This window comes from Ovis aries, chromosome 4, assembly GCF_016772045.2.
Source record: "Ovis aries strain OAR_USU_Benz2616 breed Rambouillet chromosome 4, ARS-UI_Ramb_v3.0, whole genome shotgun sequence".
Lineage (NCBI taxonomy): Eukaryota > Metazoa > Chordata > Mammalia > Artiodactyla > Bovidae > Ovis > Ovis aries.
The window spans coordinates 32,483,839-32,495,636 of NC_056057.1; positions in this window are offsets into that span (position 1 = coordinate 32,483,839).

Consider the following 11,798-nt stretch of genomic DNA (forward strand, 5'->3'; position numbering starts at 1 on the left):
CACGAATTTGATCTCTGGTCCCAGAAGATCCCACGTGCTGCAGACGAACTAAGTCCATGAGCCGCAACTTCTGAGCCTGAAAGTTGCAGCTACTGAAGCCCGCTCACTGAGAGCCCACGTCCCACAACAGGAGAAGCCACCGCAGTGAGAAGCCTGTGCTCCTCTATAGAGAACAGCACCCCTGCTCGCTTCAACAACTGGAGAAAAGCCTGCTCAGCAACAAAGACCCAGCACAGCCAAAAATAAATAAGTAAAATTATTAAATTTAACTACTGCTTATATTTACCATATTTGCTTTATCTCTCTGCATATGTCTTTTCAGTAGATATTGAGATTAAGTTGTCAATATCATAACTTACCCCTTCAGCATTTACTTCTAAAAGTTACCAAATTTTCCTTCATGACTACAATGCCATTCACTCTCCTAAAAATATTACTAATTCTCTGATAGTATCCGAGAATTAGTCCATATTCAGTTTCCTCTATTATACCCCAAATATCTTTCCATGGTTGGTGAAAAATCCCATTTGAATGGTACAAATGGGACTTGGGGTTTTGCTTTACTTTTTCTTCTTCTTTGAATCTATAAGGAAGATTCACCAGCCCCTCCTCCTGCAACAACAGAGCTTCATTGTCCAGCTCATGATGGTTTCTGAACCCAGGAGATCCTGGCAAGACTGGAATAAGGCTTTGGAGTTAAGACTGTACCAAATAACCTTGGGCACACATCTTTCATTTGGAAACTTATTTGGGCTTGGGCTTCTGACGTCCTAACACTCTTCTCAATCAGATATGGAGGCAAAGGACTCTGGACACTGAGTGTGTTGTAAAGCTGTCGATGAGGCAGGCTGCTTGGGTTTGGGGATCTACCTAACTTTACTCCCCTTTCCCCAAATGACACTCCACATCCCACTCCACAATTTACATGTAGCAGTGGGACAAAATGAACGAGGAGATGACAAGTTTTACCCACAGTTGTAGTAATTACAATGCTAATTGTGCATTTTAAATAGTCTACACCCTTTGTAGCTGCACTCTATAAACATAATTAGGATAAAATTTAGATGCACCTACACTCTGAGAGATGGGTAAACAAAGCTAATTGCTTTGTGACATGTAAATTAATGAAATCAAATGAGATTTTTGTAGCACATTCTTGCATAAGGGACGAATGCTGCTTAATTATCTTTGCTTATTTTTTTAGCCTCCTATTTTACTTAATTAAAAGCATTATGCTCAGAGGAACTAGACAATTTCACATTGCTGATGTCAATGTGGCAGTTATTGCCTCCACAGGGGCAATGTGTCCCCGTCTCAAGTAGAGCTTCTAGAATAATGTCTAATTGGAGACCTACATAAACGACTCTTCTCTCTCTTCATGTGCCTGGTGCTTGCAGTTCTAATCTGTTTCTCTTGATTTCCAGAATTTTCAGTGTCATTTAATTCTCTCACCATTAGTATATGCTGAGAGAAAAAGATTTCAAATAATGAAAACTGTATTTAAACTACTATAGTAGGAAATAAAGTGGAAGAAGTCAATGTGTTTTAACTTAATTCCAATCAGATTCCTCAAAAACCATTAATATTTCATTCATTTCAGCTGCAGAAAGTTAATCATGTAATCTATTAGAAGTGCTTTATTGCACATGAAGAAACTGCTTTCATAGCAACTGCTATTGAAAGCTATCGGTTTATTATTAATGCCCCAAACCCCATTATTTGGGGGTAAACCTTCAGCCAGCTATAATCAGAGACTCAAAAACTTATTACACACAAAAAATAGAGATATGTTTTGACTAAATCATCTGTGTCACCATTCAACCCAGGAACAATAGTATAATTTCTCCATTTTTAACATGTTATTTTTTTCAACTTTTTCAGAAGGCTACGTTTCTTAAGCTTGAAATAATGAATACAACTTATAAATAAAGGCTTTGTTATGTTTTCACAAACATATCCCCAAGAAGCAAATATGTGCTTCTGCTAACGACTGTTTTACCTCTAGGTGGAGTGAAAGCAAGGCATTTCTAAAACCTTGACATTCTGCTTACCGAACATGGACAGCAGGAAGCTGTGGTTCCTCCGCTGGACTCTCAGAGGCTGTGCAGAAAGATGAACCATAGAGCAGTGCCGTGAACAGCACGGGGACCCATGGGCCGCTTTGTGTGGAAAGTGCTGGATGTACAAATGTGTCTTGTGGGCTACAGAAAGAGAGGCCAGCAGGTTCTACTACCCTAGACCTCCCAGCACTATATGCTCTGACAAGGCCCTTCTGAACCTATAGGGTGCTACACCTCACCTCTCCTGCCTCAGGGGCAAGGACAGGAGATGTCCAACACCTTGTCTTAGAAAAACTTAGGACACGTGCAGGAACATTTGTTCAGATTCTTTTTGTTTGTTTTTGGTCTTGCTGAATGGCATGTGGGATCTTAGTTCCCTCAATAGGGATGAAACCCTTGCTCCCTGCAGTGGAATCGAGGGATCCTAGCCACTGGACCACCAAAGAAATCCCTCGTTAAGATTCTGAAAGAAGAAAGTTTGATTTTGTGCTTTAAAACATATCAGAAATCACTGAATGGGGTGGGGGGTGGGAGGTGGGAGGAAATTCCAAGAGGGAGGGGCCATAGGTATACCTATGGCTAATTCATATTGATGTGTGGCAGAAACCAACACAATACTGTAAGCAATTATCCTTCAATTAAAAATAAATAAATTAAGAAAAAAATCAGAGGCAAACAAGAGCTGGCTTTCTATAGAGCTGAGCAGCAACCTGTCTCCAGATGCTGTGCCTCCGTGTTCAGAGTGCTCTCTCAGGGTTGTGGCCCTCCGAGTCTCTCCAGGTGAGGCTGCCCAGCATCTTTCTCTCTCTCCCTCCAAGTTTTCAAACAGTGATGCTCACCTGTGGTGCCTCATTCCCTGGCTGGGACCTGCACATATGAATTTTACAAAAGGTTGATGCCAAGCCCAAGTTTAGGGCTGGCCCTCCTAGATTGACAGGCCCTCTTTCCAAGAGCAATGCCAAGCTAACCAAAAAGATTCCATTTTTTAAATGGGAATTTCAGGACTCAGTACTTTTTCTTGGGTGGAGATGGGTGGATCAGGGGTGTTTTCAGCTCTTTGGTTCAGAATAGGTAAAGTTTAGTAGCAGCTGTGGCCCAGCAAAGCCTCTTCTTTTTTTTGTTATTTCTGTCCCAAGACCTTTGAGCATTGAGTAAAAAAATACTTGAAGTCCTGATTCACTTTGGTAATGACCTATATAACACTTCTCTCAGACAGGCATAGATTCTTGGGACCATCTTCCTGTTTAGTTCATACATCTAGCTTGAAGAGTTAGTTGAAAAAAATCTAAGATGACAAAGCTTTTATTGAATAAATGTGCTACTGAAGAAAACCAAAAAGATATCATAAAGTGTTCAATGACACAATCCAGATAAATTATTTAAATTTTGCTGCAAATGCTTCAGCCTAAAATAAATGGCTTTGTTTGCAGAACGGAGCATGATACTGCACATTCGTTAGAACTTCTTAACGCATCTGAAAGTGCTGTTGCCCTGGTAACTGGGGAGCTCCACAGAGCTGAGTGATCCCGCTTTAAAACATATCATAGCAGAGGTAACATAAGCTCCATGGGGGCAGGGCTCACATCCACTATATTCACCACCCTCTCTCAGGTCCCAGGCACAGGGTCAGGCACTCAAGAAATTAGCCTATTTGCTGTATTTACAAGTGTAAGAATGGCAATCGGACCAGGCCCCGAGCTTGTAGGGCAAAGAATAAAAAGGACATGTCACCACTTTACCTGTGATGCACACGTGTGTGACGCCACATGGATGAGAAAGGGGCAGGGGGAGCTGTTCTATTTTGAGCGGAAAATATTCACAAGTATATGGAAATAGTAACACAACTTTGAGACCACAGGTGGTTTGCCTAAACAGGATTTGGCAGGAATCAGAAAAGCCAATTTTGCTGTCTTGGCAGAAGCTTGATGGCACTTGGGAATGAGAGAAGAATTTTACAGCACTTCATCAAATAGCATACCCACACATACTGTATTATTGATGTATACAAACACATAAGTATATGTTTGTATATTTCCAGCAAAGGTTCCTGTGATCTGCCTCAGACTTTTCATGAAGAGTTGAGATGCTTTGGTCATCAACAGAGAAGTAACAAAACCATCCCTAAAGTCTGGGGAGAAATGGAGGGTGGAGAGAAAACTGTTCCTTATTTAGCATAAGAAGACCAGTTTCCTAAAAATTACCTTTTTCTATATAAACTATAAGAATCATTTCAAAATTTACCACTTCATGCTTTCCACACCTTTAACAAAACTGACATCTCCAAAGTCAATATTGGAAGAGAAAAGGGATTATTCACTCATCCCCAGGGAAGCAGCTTTTCTCTTTTAAAAGATGTTTCTTGTTGTTGTTGTTAAGTAAGGGGAAAGGGTAATTGGGAGATCACTGTGAGATGGGTCTTTCCTCTCCAAAGGAGAATATTTCCCCCTCACTGCTCATTGCTGATAGAATGATGCACCTGATTTAGTGACCCATTGGCAACTGAAGCCTTAAACGTTCAGTGGTGAACTCATAGAGGACAATTCAAATAAAAATTGTAGCTTTACTCTTTTAAACTAATTCTTAAATAATTAACCCATAAGTAGATTCTCCTCATAAAGATACAAACAATATCCGTAAGGACGAATTCTCCTTTGACTACCACCCCCAGATCTAGAGTCCTCCCCAGAGGTAAACACTGCTATCAGGGTGCCATGCAACTTCAGACTTGGCCCATGGAAAATGTACATTATTCATTTTGGTTTACATAAATGGCTCCATTCTCTCTGTACTGTTTGGCAAGCGCTGTGTGAATTCATGTGCCTGGAATGTTGCCGTGTTTGTGTGTGTATCTATATAAATGAATAGTTCTACCTTATTAATTCTCTTCAGTGCATGTCTGTTCCCCATAACTGAGTGGATAGCTTGCATACGTCTGAGGAGAACCCCTTACCCCTTCTGTCTTTTGCAGAAACAGTTATCCTGTGGGAGGAAATGTCACTAGTTTGAGAGTTTGGAGATGGGTTCTTTGGTTCTACCACTTCTGACTAGAAGTAGACCAGGAGAAGTCAGTCTCCTTACCTATTAAATAGGAGAATTGGATCACATAGAATCTAAAGCTAAAAGGGAGAGCTACAATAATCAGTGTTTTGGATATTGTGACAGCAAAACCACTTCTCTCCCAGCTATCGGAATGAGGAAAATTGTGTGAGTGGGCAAAAGCTGATGATTCCTGAAGACGTTCTTCTTGCAAAGAGGTATATGCTTTCCACAGAGCTCAGGCCTTTCATAAACTAAAGTCTGGCTTATCTCGTTCTTTTAATGTTCTCAAAGTATTCAATAGTATGTGGGCTTTATTTGAAATCACAAGAGTCAAGATACTTTTGAATAGTCACAGATATGGAAATGTTTCTAGTAGAATTTAGTTGAAAATAATTGCATCTGGGCTGTCCACTGGGTAAGGAGTTAGGATGTTAGATGGAAGATTTGGGCAAAGCTAAAAGGGAGAGATTTCAGTGCCCTAAGAAGGCTCATTCAAGTGAATGAACACTCACTATGTCCAGCAGTGAGGATACTAAAGAACAAAGACAACTAGCTTTTGTACTTCCAAAATCTTAGCCATTGTCTGTTCTCCACTCAAAAGGTGTCTGCATTCTGGAGTTGTTCTCTTGTTCCAGTCCATTCCCCAGGTACTTTGCTACTGGAGATTTCAGAGGAAGCCTTGAAGAACTATTTGTCAGCGAGTCAACATCGCCACCAGGAATGTTTTATCAGTAAAGGAGAGAGGGGTGGTTGACAGTAACCATTTCATGGCTCTTATTTTATTATCTTATCTGGGATGTATCTTAAAATTATCATTACTGACACCAGAAAGAAATATTCTTCCACCAGAAAACAGAAAACAGGGACCTATTATGGTGTGGATGAGAGTGATAAAATTTGGAGTGTGTGGGAGGTTGAATGTGAAGACTGCAGTGTGTGATGAGAAAGAGGGGGAAGACCCCAGCAAACTGTCACCTACCTCCTTTCCTTTACCCTCAGAACTGCAGTAGGTGGTAAAGACCTGGGGAGTCTGTACTGTGACTGCCCACAGTCCCTGCTGCTAAGCCCTCAGGGAAGTTCTGCCCCTCTCCCACACCCCCTCATTCTGTTAGACCGGTTCACATCCCCACCCACATACTCGCTCCCTAGTAGTAGTCCTAGAGCTCCAAGGTTGAGGGGCTCCAGAAATAATTTATTTCATTCCCAGGATCAGTCTTGTCTATGGAGTTAGAGACAGAAGCACAGAACCTCCCAACCCCACCTGGCTCTCCAAGTGGACTAGAGAAGTCAATTTTTAGTGTCCAGTGCTTAGACTCCCTGCCTGCCTGCGTCAAACATGGTTACAGTAAAGTAGGTATTGGAAGACCCTAGTGTTCTTTCATAGAACGTTAAACATAAATCCATGAAGGGCTTAAGCAAATCTCCCCACCCACAATCTCCCACCACCTTCCCCCAGTCTTTCTACACTAATCACAACAGTTTAAAGCCTACGGAAATCAGGATGAGTGGTCCTAAGGACAACTGTAATGCAGTTCCCTTGGTTTCTTTGCAGGTCCCTTTTCCTTGGCAGTGACTTCCCTCTGTGCCTTCCCGCTGCATCTGAGGCTAAGGGTCCTGATTCTGGGGCTCCCCACAGCAGGAGAACCTTCTCAGTTTCACTACTCTTCACAGCGTCCCTTCCCAGGGCTGTTGTTAATGGTCTAGACCACAAAGAAAAAGATGGTGTAAGTATACACATCCTCATCTCTGAGCCTCAGGACCAGATGCCTGTCCTATACCTCCCAAAGAAGTGACTTTGTATAAGACAGCTCCTGAGGGTAACAGTGTTTTTTAAAATTTGATTTTAATGATATATTTTCAAGTACTATTAGATGAAAGGAGGTTGGTGATTTTCAGGTGGTTAAGTTTTTCCTGAAGCACCCCAAATCTCCCCACATTATCCTGCTAATAATAGAAACTCATTATTCTATGAATTTCCTTAATATCTCTTTCATTCTGAACATTTGAGGGCTGAAATCAGGGGATGAAATTGCTGTATGCTTCCAATTCAGAGAGATAGAACAGATTACGAGTTATAAACCAATTTTCATGTAAAACAAGTTTAAATTATCAGTACATTAAAATTGGATTATATGGGCACTTTGGCAAAAACACTTTGGACTTTAAAAAGCAGTCATTAAAACTACTATATCTGTGTTTGGCTGAAATTCTCAAAAATATTCCATGTATGCTGTTCGTGTATATATATACTTCTTGTCTCACGAATCATCCCACACATATTAATTGATTTCAGAAAAAGCATTGACTAGAATCTTGAAATTACCCTTTTAAGTGAAAATATTTGAGTTATCAAAAACTCCATTCTAAATTTCATTTTAGATAGAGATTAGAATGACAATGTATATTGTATACAGGTATGAATTTAATAAAGTAATTTCTTTCAAATTATAATTTGTTTCCATTGTGACCAACAGCCTTCTAGGTGTGGTGAAAGATGATAAGTGAAATTGAATTAGAAGGTCTAACATTCTTTCTTTCTCATCTTCATTCATGTGTAACCCTTTCCAGTAATGGGCTCTATTAAAATGTAGTTCTAATAGAGTTGTTTATTTGTAAATGCTAGTGTGCAGACATGCCCAGAGGTTTCAGGACCAGCAAGTCAGTCCCAACAAGTGCTGAAACCAGCTCATCCCTCTGGGAGCCCAAGCCCCAGAAGCCCGCAGGCATGAGGGATATCTCAAGTTAAAGACCTCTCTTCCATCTGTACCTCTCCCCTGTGAACTGTTTTGCCTTCATTTTTGTTTTAATCACTCTGTGAACTTCAGGCATTCTTATCATGTTTTTGTCATCCTCACATAAGCCTTATTTCGGCCCCAACAGAGAGGCAAATAATCCTGAAAAGTTCTGGAAGCATCATTTCTACATTGTAAGGAATCATCATATTTCTTCTCCTCAAATTCACTCATCACTACTTAGCTAGTCACCATGATTTAATTTTCCACCCCTATAAAGCTCTTTATTGCTATTCCTCTAATCAATAACACACAGGAAATGGTGCAGGGCAAAGAGAGCACCCAACACCCAAGGAAGAGAGGCTGTTTTTATTACTGTGATTTCCTTATGGTGAACACGCTGTGATATCCTGCTAGCTGAGCTCTGTGGTTACTACTATAATTGAAATGAAAAAAAAGATTCCAAGTTCTTCAAAATTTGCATTCTCAAAGGCTGTCTTCTTGAATTTCTACATTTAAAAAATAATCTTCTGACAACTAAGATCGTACTTAAATTGGCTTTGCAAATTCCAGCAAGAAATTGAGTCCATATCACTTGAGGATCTATTCTGTCAACTTGCCTTGCTTCCCCCTAGTCAAAAAGACAAACCATTTAAAAATTTGATATAATTAAAAATATTATAAGGGGTTCAACATACAGCAAGCTAGGCTCCCTGGGAGTTCTGGTACAGAAGGAGAAAGGGACGAAAGGAAACAATACTAAGAGCTGGAAGAGGAAAATTTCTATATTGAATACATGCCTGTAAAGCAAAGAAGCAAAGCAAGAATTAGCAGACGGACTGCAGTTCTGGTTTAGTGGTATGGTTCCTGTGGCAGCACTCTGTTACAGAAGATGGTGGTCCAGATAGTCCCAAACAAGTGTGTATTTTTTTAGACTATGAACAAAAGTAAAACATAAAATTTTAAATGTGATCAAAGAAAACTTGCAGTCTCCTCCCCCAAGAATACGTCCTTGAAAGCAGCCAAATTTGAGAAGCCTTGTCCTGAGGGATTGTCTCCCTCTCTTTTGCTTTTCTCCACCCTGTGAAAACTTAATTCTTACTGTGAAGTTTTTTCTGAAATTGCAAGATGAAGCTCCATTCCTTCTGCAGTCTCTAGTGTGAATGGATAACTTCTTTCCTAATAAAAAGTACCCATAGATGACACAGTGATTTTCTCAAGATTTTAAGAAATGGTAGTAAGTGCAAAACATACCAAATTATTGTTTGTTGCCTACTATTAGAAATGAACTAACCAACTCTGAACTAATTTGCTCATAATGACCTCTACAGAGCTATTTCAAGGTCACACATTCAAGGTTGCATGAATTTCTTTCACATGAAAATTAAGTGTCCAGGCTAAGGCATGTAACCATGGGGCAAAACTCGTACTCTAGGAAGAGAAGCGGTCTTTGGTTGCAGTTTACCTGCATACTCCTGACTTGAAGTCTCTGAACATGTCTGTACCTTAACTCTTCCTTTTGTACAATTCTCTTCAGTTACTGCAGGTATTAAAAAAAAAAAAAAAGTTACACTGAGCATTTCCTGGCAGAAAAGAGAAAGACCTGTCTCATTCCCATTTCCTGTCCTAAGTAAGCTTCTCTGCCATCTGTCTTCTCTGACAGTCTGGGAGTTCAAAGTACAAATCTACCATTTGTTAGCTCTGAACATTAGGCAAATGACTTAACTTCTCTATGCCACATGTATTCAACAAATATTGAATCAATGCGTGCCAAGCCATTTCCTAAGGGGTGAGGCAGACAAAGCCCTTACTAAGCTCTCATTATTTTGAAAGGAGAAATAATGAACAGATGGATACACAGGCATTTAACAACATCAGGTGGCCCTAAGTACTGTGCAGAAAAGTAAAGCATGGTGTAGGGAAGAGGGAGAAAGGGAAGCTATTTTAGACAGAGCCACTGGGAAGGGCTGTCCGGGGTGTGAGGCGGGGTCAGAAACTAAATGAAGTAAGGGAGTAAGTCTGACTTACAGGAGAGAACAGTGATGCAGATGGCAGCCAGCAGAAAGCCAGTGTGACTACAGTGATGCCGTATTGGGCAGAGCAGGAGACGAGGTCAGGCAGGGACATGCGGCCAGGCATGTCTGCTTTGCGGCCACTGTAGGACTTCAGAATTTACTCAGTGTCACCAAGTAGTCGGAAAGTTATCAGAAGAGTGACATGATCGGACTTCACGTTATAAAAATGGCTCAGGTTGATTTCAAGGAGAATGGACTATATGGGGGTAACCATGGAAGCAGCAAGACCAGAAAGGAACTTATGGCTGTGACAAGGGATGATGGTCGCTCACTACTCTACACCACGAGGTAATGGTGCTACAGTGAGAATAAAATGGGATAATACATGTTGGTGGTGCAACCTAGCACCTAGCGTGTAGTGATAGCTCAGTGTTACCATCATCACTATTGTTATCATCATGATTTTGAGATGATTCTTCTCCCCCAGCTGGTAGCTACTTTTCCAAGCTTTGGCACTCCCCTTGCTCAGGGGTACCATATACTCCTTTATCCCCCACTATACATTTCTTTCTGCATTCTAGAGCAGACTTGCACATGAAAAGGCTTGTGGGTTTGGTCAAAGACGTTCAGAATGCTTTGTCAAAACTATTGGGGCAGCTGATAATGGGGGTGCATTTCTGGATGTTGCAATGACTGGGGGCCAGTGCCAGTACATAGTGGGCGAGGTCTGGGAATGCTAAGTGAGTCAAATCCTGCACAGTAAATGATTTCCTATCCCAACTGCCCATGCTAGCCCTCTGGAAAATATCTAGGTGGCAGGAAAATCTTCATGCAAATTGTATATGGCTAACTCCAGGGAGGTGGTATACCAGCGGATGGGAGACCTGGGGATGCTGGGGCAGAAGAAAGAGCCTCAGGTTGAGGGGTAGCTATTTCAACTCTAAAAATACAAGTCATATGAATTTTGATCATTCATTCATTGTTGTCCAGCCTCAGCATCCTTATCCATAAACTGGGAGAACTTTTACTGCCTCCTTGGAAAAGTTAAGAGAATTCAACAAGATAATGCCTGTGTATGCATTTATTAAACTGCAAATCATCATGAGGCTAAACAACCAGTCTCTCTGCACACACAAGATGCTAATACCTTCTCTGCCCTGGAGAATTTATAACTCAATCATTATTAAAGGAGAGCTACAAGCTCCCATTAGAGAATAAAGCAGGAAAAGTGCTTTCAAAATCACAGGCTGGGTTTTCATAAGGCAAACATTTTAAATGTAATTAAGCTTTGCAAATGCCAATTATTTTTCCCCTAATGAGGCATATTTTCCAAGAATATCTATGGTGTGCTAAAACATATTAAGTGAAACATACTCAAATGCTACTCAGACTTTTAAACAAAATTACAAGTAACAATTGTTTATCACACTTACCACTTTTTAAAATGGAAAAGAAAACAACCCAATAGCATAAATTAAAATTTTTACTTTTCTGTTTTGATTTTAATTAAGATTCTCTTTTATGACAAAATAATCTCATTCTCTTTTATGACAAAATAATTCTGCTAGAATAAAACTGAATTCTTTTATCAAATTTGATTTTGCAGTCAGAAAATAGCGATTTCTATGCATTCACTAATTATTCACTTACTCACTAATAGATTATAATTATTACTACTGTAGACCCATTTTGTACAGATATTCACAATTTATTATAAAGGACATTCCTAGCCCAAGTAAATAATAAAATGGAAATAAGAGGCATAAGGGAAAAAACACTAAAAGCTAGACTTCATGTAGTTTTTTGAAGGGGATAACTTTCATTGGTAAAATAAATTATTAATAACAAAAAAATGAAAAAACAAAAAAAATTATGCTAAAATATACTGAGGATGTGATGGGTGATGGAAGTAAAGTCTGATGCTGTAAAGAGCAATATTGCATAGGTCCAAG